Genomic DNA, 14,668 nt, shown 5'->3' with positions numbered 1-14,668 from the left:
CGGGTCTTGGTAGACCGGAAGCTGTGCGGTTCATAAAAACATGTTCTTACTGGTTCTTACTCAATATCAAGCCACAGTGTAGTCCTCTGTATAGAAAACTGTAGTTTCCATAGTTTCCCCACAGCAGCAGACGCACACAATGACGTCCGCTGGCGCATCATAAACACGTCGGATAGTGAAAGTGCATTCGGATTCTCTAAAGTACCGCAGTCTCTTCTCCTAAGTCCTTTTGAATTCTCCTATCCACTATCCCTTAACCCTGTGACGTTTCACTCAGAGGTCAAGGAATAGGAGATAGGGCTAGAATTTAGGAGCTGATTTTTAAACTATCCGAACGCAACCCAGTTTTGAATAGTCTGCCGTGGTTTCGTTCCATTTCAAAGAGTTTGACGCTCGGCATAGCCTTTATATATACAGTCTATGGCATAACCTTGGCGCACTGCCACTCCAACATCCAATCCCAGAGTTTGAAGATTAATCACGGCGGGGTTTGTCAACGGGACTGTAGTCCCAAACAATAGCTGAGGATTATGGGTAGTGTAGTGTCTTCGGCCATCCTAAACTCTGATTTTTTTTCAGATAACATATCGCATTAACACCATATCCCAACGTGCATTGCGGCTAAAACATCCCGAGCTTCAAGCTGAGGATCTTGGGTAATCAGTTTACCGTCTACATCTGTTTCCGGTGACTTTATTTACGGCTAAAAAGCATGCTAAAAAGTCCAAGATTATAGAATTAAACGAATAAATAAGAACAAGGATAATTGTGTGTTATTGTTGAGTAAATAACAGTGTGTTATTTAGAAAAGAATAACAAATTAGAAGGAAAAAAAGATTTTAAAAAATACAGATTTCATTATTCTGAAGCTCTGAGCACTATTTATTTTCCTCACAGACGGCAAAAAAAGTATGACATTATACGATTTAAAATAAAAACAATAATCGTGGCTTGGTATTAAGTAAGAACATGTTTTTATGAACCACACAGCTTCCGATCTACCAAGACCCGACGGACAAAACACTTTCCGCACACTCATATGCACAACTCACTGCGGTCAAGTGAGCCTACGCTACGTTTCTGTTGGTCAAGTGAGCCGTCCCAAAATTGAAAGTTCGCCCGTATTACGAGTTTTACGGTAAAAATGAAGTCGGCGAGTCTTTACTGGCGTGTAACATCTTCCGGTTTTCAGAATAAGACGAGTTTTTTTTTTACGGTATATATATTGTAATGATCCCAGGAAATTTCGGAGACAGATGTATTCCTCAGTTAGGCGTCTTCCCGCCATTGTTTATTAAAGACAACACACATCAACAGGGACACATGTGTCTCTCTCTTATGGACGTCCATGAACTAGCAAGCAGCAGACTGCGGTTACATAACTTCCGGTCTTAGACCGGAAGTCCGCTGCAATAAATTAAAATAGAACTGTCAGTATGATCAAATCCTAATTTTGAGACATTAGTTTACATGATCTTTGAACATTGAGCTAAAAACAAATATTTCTTTCTCATATTATAAATCAGATTGTCTTGTAATCTAGGCGAAACACTGCTCAAATAGGACATTTTGGATAGCTTTTATTATGAAATTAAACATCAGATTGTTATGAAATTTCATGAGTAGCTCACTGAGGTGGTCTACTATAACACTGAATAGAAGAAGTTCTGTGGAAGCAAAGATTTTAGGAAAAATTGCAATTTGAAATCAGGATGAACACTGTTCAAATTCCACTTTTTACATAGGTTTTATTCTGAAATTCCAAATCAGATTGACATGAAATTTCATGAGTAGCTATCTGAGGTGGTCTACTATCACACTGAATCGAAGAACTTCTGTGGAAGCAAAGATTTGTGGAAATATTGCAATTTGAAATCAGGAGGAACACTGTTCAAATTCCACATTTTACATAGCTTTTATTCTGAAATTCCAAATCAGATTGTTATGAAATTTTATGAGCAGCTATCTGAGGTGGTCTACTATCACACTGAATTGAAGAACTTCTGTGGAAGCAAAGATTTTTGGATATATTGCAATTTGAAATCAGGAGCAACACTGTTCAAATTCCACTTTTTGGATTGGTTTTATTCTGAAATTCCACATCAGATTGTTATGAAATTTTATGAGCAGCTATCTGAGGTGGTCTACTATCACACTGAATCGAAGAACTTCTGTGGAAGCAAAGATTTGAGGAAATATTGAAATTTGAAATCAGGAGCAACACTGTTCAAATTCCATATTTTACATAGCTTTTATTCTGAAATTCCACATCAGATTGTTATGAAATTTTATGAGCAGCTATCTGAGGTGGTCTACTATCACACAGAATAGCAGAAGTACTGTTGAAGCAGACATTTTAGGAAAAATTACAATTTCCAATCAGGAGGAACACTGTTCAAATTCCATATTTTGTGTACACATACAGTAAGTGAGCTTCAGTGTGTCGGTGAAAGTGAGAGTCAAGTGTTGTTTGCAGCTGTTTTTCAATTTAAATGCAAAGGACACATTCCCAATGGCCTGCCCTTGCTTTTTTAAGTGTGTCTTCGTCGGTCGCCAGACATTCTTCATGATACCATCGCTCACATGTATCACACTGTATCTGTAAAATAAAATAAGCAAAGTCAATGATTTATCAGTCATACATTGCTTCTTGGATGTGTCTTGAACATATATGATTACATAAAAGTACCGTAATTTGATTGAAATAAAGAGCGTGGGGCGGGGGGGAGATGAAGATCGTGGTTCAATTAGGTTTTAACACCTTCAATATATTTTAATTTAGTTTATACCAGTCTATATTAGAATTGAAGAACAACAACAACGAAAAATCCTGCAGTCATTGATTTAAAAGGAAAACTCACCCAAAGGGTATTCGGAGGTCCAGATCCAGGGGGCTTTGGGGCAGCGCACATCGCACAGTCATTGTCCATATCAAACACTGAGATGAAATACATTTATGTTATTATTTACTTATGTACACATAACACAGTTCAGTTACAACAGACTTGCAATCAAAACACATTTAGCTTGTCAACAAGATGATTGATAATCATCCACTCAGGCGTATTGAAAGCCTGACAGTCTAAATCAATGTAACTGTCACTATTCAAAATTCTTTACTGTCGCAAATTATAAAAATATTATTACTTCATGCCTTAACAGATTATAAATTATATGCAAATTATAAAAATATTAATACTTCATGCATTAACAGATTATAAATGATATGGATCATGTTTCATCTCCAGTTGACTTTTAAGTTTGATAAGAAGTATTAATGATTCTGAGAAATGTGTGGGGTACATGAATTTGCATTTGTACACAAATTCTGTCACACCTTGGACTACAAAAGATGTATTATTTGGGCTTCTTTTGAGAGGCTTCAGTTTGTTTGGATGTGTAGGATTAAATCAAATTTCACAATAACATGATAAGGAATGAATTATGTCTACAGTAAATATTAAAATGGATTACGAACCTGAACCCTTCAACAATGACTGTGCCAAGTGTGTCCTTGCAAGAGCCATCTCCTTCTTGGTGGTTTTGAAGGTCATGTCTGGCAATGCAGGCTACAGCTTCTTCCAGAAAAACACTTTAAAAATCCGATTGTAAATTCAAATCCGCAATTAAACCCGTAGCAGTCCGTAGCAAATAGACAGGCATTGGTATTAACCCTTTACCTCTATGAGTGCATTTGAGTAGCCGGCGACGCACTTCAAGCTTTATATTGATATCGCCGTAACTCACATAGTAAATGGCCATTTCGCGCAATTGAAACGACTTTGGAAAGCTACTATAACAGTTGGGGCTTTGCGCTGATATGCGTAATTACGGTAGGAGGTGTGAGAGGGTTACTGGAGGCCACTTGTTCAAAGACTTTTAGATTGTCTCTGAAGGCTTCGGCAACTACAAACGCTTGGACAATAAAAAAAAGTTTAAAGCCAAAGGAGTACAAAGGAGATTGTAAGATCAAAATAAATATAACTTGCTGGAGCTATGGTAAAATAAATTTTAATTCGGTTTTGATACATAAAAGTATTTTTTACATGTTAGTTTAGTGTGTGTTATAAAGAAATTCGGTATTTGAGTGTAATTGAGTGCTTCTTTGATAGTTTGAACTGATCCTTCTTTGATCCTTTTAACTTCGATTGGTCTAACCTTTTGACCTCTCTTGTATTTTTAAATTTACTAGTGCTTTAGTAGGTATTTGGCTTTACAGGTGTGTGTGCGTGCGTGTTTGCGTGCGTGCGCATGTGTGTGTGTGTGAGAGAGAGAGAGAGAGAGAGAGAGAGAGAGAGAGAGAGAGAGAGAGAGATGCATTTATAGGTTTGCATCAACAGCCTACATGCAGCAGTATTTCATAAATGCAGAAACTAAATTTATGCATAAATGCATTTTTCAGAAATGCATTCATGCATTATGCATTTATAGGTTGGCAGCAACAGCACCTAAATGAACATACTGCAGTAAAAACCAACACAAAATTCGGTATTTGAGTGTAATAGAGTGCTTCTTTGATTGTTTGAACTGATCCTTCTTTGATCCTTTGACTTCGACCCTTCGACCTCTCTTTTTTTTAAAATGTACAAGTACTGTAGAGTGTACTTGGTCATACAAGTGTGTGTGCGTGTGCGTGTGTGTGTGTGTGTGTGTGTGTGTGTGTGTGGGGAGGCGGGGGGGGGATCAATGGGAGAAAACACCTGTCTCCTCAATACCTGTGTCATTCCAGCTGGACATGTCCTCCTCATCCTCAGAGGACTGTAGGACAGATCCTCCTTTGCAGAAAAGTCTTTTAATTTTTGCTGAAGCAATGAGAAGCAAAGCAAGCTACATGCACCTGTATATATGTACTTTGGCACAAAGGGAAAAAAATATTGTAGTTGAGTGCAATTTTGAGTCTTTGAACTGATGACCCTCTTTGATCCTTTGACTTCGATTGGTCTAACCTTTTGACCTCTCTTTTATATTTAAATTTACTAGTGCTGTAGTAGGTATTTTGCTTTACAGGTTTGTGTGCGTGCGTGCGTGCGCATATGTGTGTGTGTGTGAGAGAGAGAGAGAGCGAGAGAGCGAGAGAGCGAGAGAGCGAGAGAGCGAGAGAGATATATGCATTTACAGTTGTGACCAAAATTATTAGCCCCCCCTTATGAAATTAGACAAAACGTTTGATTTCTCCATGGAAATGGCCATTAACAACACATATTTGTTAATGTGAAAACAAATGGACTCTAAAGACATAATTTGACATTTTTGATTAGAATACTTTATTGATACAATCAGTTTAAACAAAAAAAGGGCAGAAATGAGAAATCCAAAATTATTAGCCCCCTGGCCATTAATTGTCAATGGTGTACCCTTTCTGAGCCACAACTGAAAACAACCTCTTAAAATAGTTCTTCACTAGGTTGGCACAGGTCACCTGAGGGATTTTGGCCCATTCTTCCTTTGCAAATTGTTCCAGCTGGTCCTAATTGCGTGGTTTCCGAGCATGGACGTTCACTTTCAGCACCCTCCAAAGATTCTCAATAGGATTGAGGTCTGGACTCTGTGCGGGCCACTCCAGGACCTTGGTTTTGGTATCCTTCAGGAACTGTTGGACCAATTTTGATGTATGCTTCGGGTCATTGTCTTGTTGGAAGACCGAGCGACAACCTAAGGACAGACTACGAGCAGATTTCTGCATATTATCCCTCAAAATGTCAACATAATATTCTTTTTTCATGATTCCCTGCACCCGAACAAGGCTCCCTGTGCCTGAGGCTGCTAAACAGCCCCATAGCTTGATGCTCCCACCACCATGTTTAACTGTGTGAACTGTGTTCCTAGGGTTGAAGGCCTCTTCCTTAACTAACTGACCATTATGATTATGATGAGATGGTTTTGAAAGCAGATTAGAAAGCGGAAACCACAAAAAGATCCCCCCAAACTATGACAATGAGGCAGGAGTCTCATAACTGCAAGTCTGATAAGTTGTAGTTGAATATTGGAAATAGCATTAATGAAAAACTAAATGTGTTAACTAGGCCTTAAAGGGCCTAAGGTGTGGCTGGCTCTGTTACAAATAGAACATTCAAAGGAGGACTGGGGGATGCAAAAGATCCTTTACAGCCTAAGAAATAAGATATCAGAATAGCTTATTAAATAGATGAGCAACAAAGACTATCTATCTATCTATTATATATTACATTATTATAAATTTCATAACAATCTGATGTGGAATTTCAGAATAAAACCAATCCAAAATGTGGAATTTGAACAGTGTTGCTCCTGATTTCAAATTTCAATATTTCCTAAAATCGTTGCTTTCACAGAAGTTCTTCTATTCGGTGTGATAGTAGACCACCTCAGATAGCTGCTCATAAAATTTCATGTCAATCTGATGTGGAATTTCAGAATAAAACCAATCCAAAAAGTGGAATTTGAACAGTGTTGCTCCTGATTTCAAATTTCAATATTTCCTCAAATCTTTGCTTCCACAGAAGTTCTTCGATTCAGTGTGATAGTAAACCACCTCAGATAGCTGCTCATAAAATTTCATAACAATCTGATGTGGAATTTCAGAATAAAACCAATCCAAAAAGTGGAATTTGAACAGTGTTGCTCCTGATTTCAAATTTCAATATTTCCTAAAATCGTTGCTTTCACAGAAGTTCTTCTATTCGGTGTGATAGTAGACCACCTCAGATAGCTGCTCATAAAATGTCATGTCAATCTGATGTGGAATTTCAGAATAAAACCAATCCAAAAAGTGGAATTTGAACAGTGTTGCTCCTGATTTCAAATTTCAATATTTCCTCAAATTTTTGCTTCCACAGAAGTTCTTCGATTCAGTGTGATAGTAGACCACCTCAGATAGCTGCTCATAAAATTTCATAACAATCTGATGTGGAATTTCAGAATAAAACCAATCCAAAAAGTGGAATTTGAACAGTGTTGCTCCTGATTTCAAATTTCAATATTTCCTAAAATCTTTGCTTCCACAGAAGTTCTTCAATTCAGTGTGATAGTAGACCACCTCAGATAGCTGCTCATCAAATTTCATAACAATCTGATGTGGAATTTCAGAATAAAAGCTATGTAAAATGTGGAATTTGAACAGTGTTCCTCCTGATTTCAAATTTCAATATTTCCTAAAATCTTTGCTTTCACAGAAGTTCTTCTATTCGGTGTGATAGTAGACCACCTCAGATAGCTGCTCATACAATTTCATGTCAATCTGATGTGGAATTTCAGAATAAAACCAATCCAAAAAGTGGAATTTGAACAGTGTTGCTCCTGATTTCAAATTTCAATATTTCCTCAAATCTTTGCTTCCACAGAAGTTCTTCGATTCAGTGTGATAGTAGACCACCTCAGATAGCTGCTCATAAAATTTCATAACAATCTGATGTGGAATTTCAGAATAAAACCAATCCAAAAAGTGGAATTTGAACAGTGTTGCTCCTGATTTCAAATTTCAATATTTCCTAAAATCGTTGCTTTCACAGAAGTTCTTCTATTCGGTGTGATAGTAGACCACCTCAGATAGCTGCTCATAAAATTTCATAACAATCTGACGTGGAATTTCAGAATAAAAGCTATGTAAAATGTGGAATTTGAACAGTGTTGCTCCTGATTTCAAATTGCAATATTTCCACAAATCTTTGCTTCCACAGAAGTTCTTCGATTCAGTGTGATAGTAGACCACCTCAGTGAGCTACTCATGAAATTTCATGTTAATCTGATGTTTAATTTCATAATAAAAGCTATCCAAAATGTCCTATTTGAGCAGTGTTTCTCCTAGATTACAAGACAATCTGATTTATAATTTGAGAATGAAGAAATATTTGTTTTTTAGCTCAATGTTTCAAAGATCATGTAAACTAATGATTCAAAATTAGGATTTGATCATACTGACAGCTCTATTTTAATTTATTGCAGCCTGACTGCAGTCTGGAGGGTGACTTCCGGTCGAAGACCGGAAGTTATGTAACCGCAGTCTGCTGCTTGCTAGTTCATGGACGTCCATAAGAGAGAGACACATGTGTCCCTGTTGATGTGTGTGTTCTTTAATAAACAAGGACGGGAAGACGCCTAACTGAGGAATACATCCCTGTCTCCGAAATTTTCTGGGATCGTTACAATATCTCGTTTTATTCTGAAAACAGGATGTTGCTACACGCCAGTAAAGACTCGCCGACTTCATTTTTACCGTAAAACTCGTAATACGGGCGAACTTTCAATTTTGGGACGGCTCACTTGACCAACAGAAACGTAGCGTAGGCTCACTTGACCGCAGTCAAAAACTCTGCATCAGATCTCAATGGGAATGGTTAGCGTGTCATATGCACGCAAAATCGGACTTCTGCGTATCTACTGCACGCATTTCCAATGTGTAAAGTCTTGTCATTTGTACGCAGACAGGTGGAAACAATCAGGGGCGGGGCAGACACTGATGATGGTGGGAAAAACACACAAGGGGAGGAAGAAACAGGGCCTCAGAACAGTCTCATAATACACACATGCACCCAGAAGGATTCACACTTGTATTTCATGATCCACACTTGTGTTTTTCAATGCACACACAAATGTGTTCCGTTTCATATACATGTAAATAAAATCCAAATACAGAAAAAAGTTTTACATTTGTATTTTTAATCCACACATATATGTTTTCCGTTTAAAACCTCTGAACCTGCAAACACAAACCGCTTTCTGTGCATGGATCGCTGTGCATTCGTGTGTGGGTTTTTTGAGACTCCCCTTACGGTCACCCGATTTGTACTTGTAATTTTTTCTATCTATAGCCAATCAGATGTCTCCTTCATTCTATCACATGAGCGCGCCCCCACGAGGGTATAATTTATCGTGTTCACGACACTTCATATACGCATTTTGCGCTGTCCGGTCAGCTCGCTAAGCAGAGGGCGGAGCTTCAGGTGATCATGCAGAGCTGCGTGTCTCCGTCAGACTCAGCAGCTAATCAGAGGCCTGTACTACGAAGCTGGTTCAACCCAGCGCCATATAGATAGAAGAGTTACAACAGCGGAAGTCCAAAAACGGTTATCGTCACGTGGTTCATGCAGATGAGGATCGTTCCCCGGAAGTTCATGGCGGGCAATGTGAATGCATTGATAACAGGAGATAGAACTACGATTTTTGGTAATTATTATTGAATAAAGGTTTTGATTTGCAATATTTATACAACAAATCGATATGTGTATGTATTTACATCAATATGTTTTAAAAAATAAAATAGAATTTGCTAATATTAAGTGATAATATTAGGATTAGTGTGAACAACTAGTTTACATGTTAGGCTAACAGTGCCTTGGTTAAAGAGCCTGTTGTTGTTTATTTATAGCTTTGAATTCTTTCAAACCAATATTATCTTCTTAAACCTGTATGGTAGTCAGGAGCGTCACTTTCTAATGTTTATTGATATATTTAGAGGGAGGGGATCTAAAGGAATGCTTCAAAATTCAGATTAGATTAATTTCTACCATTTTCTTAAATTCATGGTAGTTTCAGTAATCCCATGGTAATTGAGGACACAAGTTATCTAAATGACTAATGTCATCTTTATGGCTTTCAGAAAGGACAGGAGACCGACAGGTGACTATCAAAGGACTAGCAGCAGCAGCAGCAGCAGCATGATGATGATGTTAAATGTGTTGTTTTAGGAACATCCATTGCAAATACATGGAATTCAATAAACATTGAAGAGCATATCATGCAGTTTGTCTGTGCCTTTTCCTCCGTGTTGTCCTGGTTTGCTGTGCTGCCTCCTAGTCGCCACCATGGTTTGCTGTGCTGCCTGGGGATGCTCAAATCGCTCCGAGAAAGGAGTACGAATGTACGGCTTCCCCACTGACACAGAGCGCAGGAAAAAATGGCTGGCTCAAGTCAGCAGGAGCAATTTCACGACCAACAGCAAAAAAATATGTGAGGTAATTATATACAAACACTGCATTTGCACTTTTTCACTAAACGAAAACCACACCATTGGGAAAGCTTAATGTTTTGTTTAATACAAAAAAACAGGGAAAGGCTTGAAAAACACAGAGTTGAGACTCAGGGTGCAGGGTGAGGGTCTCAGTGCAGGTATTCAGGCTCCATTGAAACCCCCTCTGGTTCTTGTGCTGAAAGAGGGAGTAACAGACAGGAGAAAGGGTTATACACACCTATATAGCACACCTATTGGATGAGAAATTGCCTTGGGGAGATAAGGTGTGGTCTTTGTTCCCAACTGAAGTTATGGAACTTTATTATTTGTGAGTTTAACAAAGTATGACAAATGGCATCAGTAACAGATGTGATGTGAATTTCTATAAAGTTGTCTCACATTCTTGGTCATATTTTATATACAGTATGTAATGAGTATAACATGTCCAGTAAGTATAAAGTGTTTCCTAATACTGTGTATTCAACCACTATGGAATATGTATGTGGGCAGACAAAACTGAGTTGTTCTGTGTGTGAAGTAACCTCAAGTCACTCCGCAGGCACATTTTGATGCAGACCAGTTTGTCAAGACAAAAAAGGGCAAGACTAGGCTGAGAGCAGAGGCTATACCCACCATCTTCGTGCATTGCCCTGTGGTCAAAAAGAGAAGGGCCCCTGCACCACGATTCACCCCGGGACCTGTATCTACAAAGCCCATAGCTCATGATCACAGCTATAGTGTGAAAGGTGACACAGGTATAATAAGTATGAACTCTTAGTAACAAAAGTCATATTTCTTATTTTTAAGTGGTATAATATTTTAAATGTTCGAAAATCTACAGTGCCATGTCTTCTACTTACATTAGTCTCAAAGATTGAGGGAAGAAGGGATGAGGAGACTGAGAGAAAGGAAAGTGAGGGTGAAGAAAGAGAGGACATGGCTAGTGAGGAGAGACAGGGAGGGTGGACACCACCCACTCAGCCAGCAGCCAGTCAGCATACGAGGGAACCAGCAGCCAGTCAGCATACGAGGGAACCAGCAGCCAGTCAGCATACGAGGGAACCAGCAGCCAGTCAGCATACGAGGGAACCAGCAGCCAGTCAAACAGATCTATTAAAAACAATTAAAGAGAAAATTAAAGAGCCAAGAAGGTATCACCAAAAAAGCAAAGTCTGCACTAAGAAAAATCAGGAAGGAAAATGCAGCTCTCAAGAAAACAATGAAAATTAGGGACAACAAATATAAGAAAACGTTTTCAAAAGACCAACTTAAGGCATTAGGCAGACTCACCACAAAGGGGATGAAATGGAGCAATGAGACAATTAAGAAGGCTTTAAAAATTCGCTTTGCGTGCGGACCAACGGGTTACAAAACTCCGCAGGAATTGCAGATTCCCCTTCCGGGAATAAGGACACTGCAAAGAAGGATGCAATGTGTTAAGTTTGAGCCTGGTGTGTAACAGCTAACATCACTGCCCCTCCACCCGTAACATCACTGCCCCACCACCTGCCAACATCACTGCTCTCCACCTGCCAGCACCCAGCCTGAGGAGCGCAAACAACAAAAACCTTGGTGGCTCTCTACTCATGTTGTTACAGTTGTCTTGGTTACAGCTCTCAAGTTTTTTTTTTTGCCATTTCCACATCAATGAAGTGAAATCAACCTCTTCTCTGTTGAACAAACTTAGATTTCTCTGTCTTGTGAGTTTGCAGTCTTGCAGTTTTGCTCCTCCACCTGTAACATCACTGCCTCTCCACCTGCCATACAGTAGGTTACTAACAAGATTACTTATATAATACAGTGATAGAATACATGTTTAGTATGCTTACTTATATAAAACAGTAGTATTAAACTTACCTTGGGTTTTCACTCTCACTTAAGTCCCTCTCCCTTTGCCATCAATCCAAAATCAGCTGAGCTGCAACATAATACAGACAGGTAATAATCAACATAATCACAAGGACACAATATGGCTCTGCTAAAAACACTCACTCTTACACGCACCAAAGTTATATTTATCTAATATTTAACTCCCTCCACCCCCGCATATAATCCCGTTTATAAGCCCCTCTTCTCTAATTCAACAACGTTGGACGAAATGACATTAAGAGAATGGAATTTACAATTAAAAGGCTGTTCAACATGTGTTGCTAACTTGATCCGGTATCCTAGCTTTATCTGTTATCTGTAAACGTTCCCTAAATCTACTAATTTAGGGATAATCCACTGACATCCTTTAATACACATGTTAATTTGAATCAGATGTACTGATAATATCCGCAATATAAATCTTTAAACTTCTTCTTACCTTTAAAAGTCTGTCACGAACGGTCTATTATGCTGCAACTCTACAGCTCTGCTAGCCTTGGCGCTAACTTCCGGGGAACGATTGAGAGGCTCCACGATCCGCCATTGCTGTAAAAAAAGTGATCCATTGGAGTGAACGGAGATGACGTAACTCTCAGTCTATACGGCGCTGGTTCAACTTAACCTGGATATGTTTGAGTTAGCCGGTTGGCCTAATCCAAAACATACGCGCTCTCGCTAAACTGTCCTACGACGCGGGTTATCAAGTGGATCGCTCAAGCCAGCCGTGTCCTATCTAGTTATGTGCGCGTTCACATGAAAGGGGTGGTATTAGGAGCATTCGACCAATCACAAACATGGAGAAGCGTACTGACAGTGCAGCGTCATACTTCCTGAAGGAAAAGTCAACTATAATATTAGACATAGGAAGAAGTTAAACTTTAAACATCCATGACTTAAACACTGTATCCAGGATAAAAGCCACATAGTTGCACCTGCAAGGTGAATACAGCTGGTAAAAGAAAAAGTGTTTTAATGCGTACATTAACAGGTTTATGATATCACTGCCCCTTCTAAGACACGATCTGACTTTAATTACATTTGTCTCGAGTGTTTCGTCAACTTAATGTTTTGCTTAAAATAATACTTCTGCATACAGTGTGACACTGTGAATGTTGCACGGCCAGACGGCTCAGCTGACTCAGATAAGGAAATATATGATACATTATGATGTGATATGCCGCGGTACTTAATGTTACTTTGATCTAGTTACTTATGTTGTGGCAGATATTTAAGTAAGCTTTCTTAACGCTAATGTTATAATAGTCAGATTGCTCTGAAGATGGGAGGTGATATTCTATTAATGTTCACGTTCACACAGTCGGTGATTTTTGCCGGCCGTCTTTCCTGCAACGCCAGCTTTTCTGTATTTCCTTTCTCCTGTAATATGACTTGATCGCTTTAAACTCTGCACACTGAGCTCTGATTGGTCAGCAGGCAGTGCTTTCACTGAGTCGAGCTCTTAGCCTGCAACCTAACCTGCTCCGGGGCAGGTTAGCCACACAGCATAAGTTACCATGGAGATCTAGCCCGCTAAAAAGGGAACCAGCTTCGTAGGACCGTAAAGCCCGAGTTTTCCCGGAAGTTAGCCGGCTAAGCGAAAATCCTGCTTCGTAGTATACCCCCCTGATCTCTCTCTCGCGTCCGGTTATACTTCACTCGTGTTTATGTCCATATCGATCAGATCCAGCTCTCCTGATCGGCCTTTATAGAGAGCACCGATCAAACTATTAAGAGTGAATATCGGCCGACACTGACCGGCGGGGCTCCTCTCTGTTGACAGTTCACTGTCTAGCACTGGCTTCGTAGTGCACTGATCGATTAGGCTAACGGCCCGTCCACACACATGCATGACAAAAATCTTGAAAAATCTTGATGCTGGGCGTGTCTGAAGCTTGACGATTTTTTGCGAGCAACGCGACCAACCACCAATCACATGAATCTCCCGCCCCCGACATACAAAGCAATAGCAATGTTTAAACGAAGTAAACTGGATATAAACTCCCCAAACAGGCGAAAACCTACCAGTTTCACCCACTGTCTCTGCCACCTCCCTCCATGCCTGGTTCCTCCGGTTTGTATCCCGGTAAATAGTTCTGGTCGTAAAGAACCGGGTGATTTGCTAATTTCTCGTTTGGAATATGAGGAAATGAACAACGGTCTGGCTCTCCCAGCTTGCACGCGGTTTGATTGGCTAGCGCTTGTACTGGCGGGATTTGCCTAAACTGGATTTGATTGGCTGATGCCAGCTTCGAAAGCATTGGGAGCATCAAAAGTTGAACATTGCTCAACTTTTAATGCTCACGATGTTTGCAAAGCCATGCTCCGCTCCCCACAATGCAGTTCGGCGAATATTAAAAATCTTCTACTTCACCCCATTCAAGTGAATGGGCGAAGCTTTGAAAGATTTTTTTCATGCATGTGTGTGGACGGGCTGTGAGCTAACCTGTAGCTGCTCCCTCCACACTCACAACAACTTCATACAGACATAAATAAAGCACCTGTATTCGCCATACAGGAAACACACATTTAAAACGGTTTTGCCTGCTGTTTTTGTGTACACAAGCATTCATCAATGGTTCGGAAAGTGGCGCTGTACCTTAATAATCTAAAGGCTTGTATTTGCGTGCATTTCCTGTTCGGAAAGTGACAATGTACTGAGAGTGGAGGTGTCCTGAGATTAGCGCATGCAGGCAGGCTCCATGGACCTGTCAGCTCCGGACAGCGCAAAATGCGTACATGAAGCGCTACGTCATGAACGCAATAAATCTACCCTTGTGGGGTCGCGCTCATGTGGTTGGCTTAGAATTTAGGAGACATCTGATTGGCTATAGATAGAACAAATTACAAATACGAATCCGCTGACCGTCAGGAGAG

The 14,668-nt window shown here is 39.7% G+C and overlaps 1 long non-coding RNA gene across 7 annotated transcripts; it reads right to left on the bottom strand.

The window, feature by feature from the left end:
• Positions 1–9,989: 9,989 nt before the first annotated feature.
• On the bottom strand, positions 9,990–12,541 carry LOC307012922. 7 transcript variants are annotated; one of them, XR_013800776.1, is made up of 5 exons: positions 12,234–12,541; positions 11,783–11,843; positions 11,589–11,700; positions 11,216–11,339; positions 9,990–11,035 (listed from the first exon to the last, which is right to left on the bottom strand). It is a non-coding gene; the product is annotated as an uncharacterized lncRNA (long non-coding RNA). The 7 variants fall into 7 exon arrangements; XR_013800778.1 differs by having other exon boundaries at positions 11,589–11,682; XR_013800774.1 differs by having other exon boundaries at positions 11,589–11,843.
• Between the last annotated feature and the right edge of the window lie 2,127 nt (positions 12,542–14,668).

Source organism: Notothenia rossii (assembly GCF_949606895.1).
Source record: "Notothenia rossii genome assembly, chromosome: 7".
Classification (NCBI taxonomy): Eukaryota; Metazoa; Chordata; class Actinopteri; order Perciformes; family Nototheniidae; genus Notothenia; species Notothenia rossii.
The sequence above is the reverse complement of the archived record's forward strand: the minus strand, read 5'-3'. Positions and strand labels throughout refer to the sequence as shown.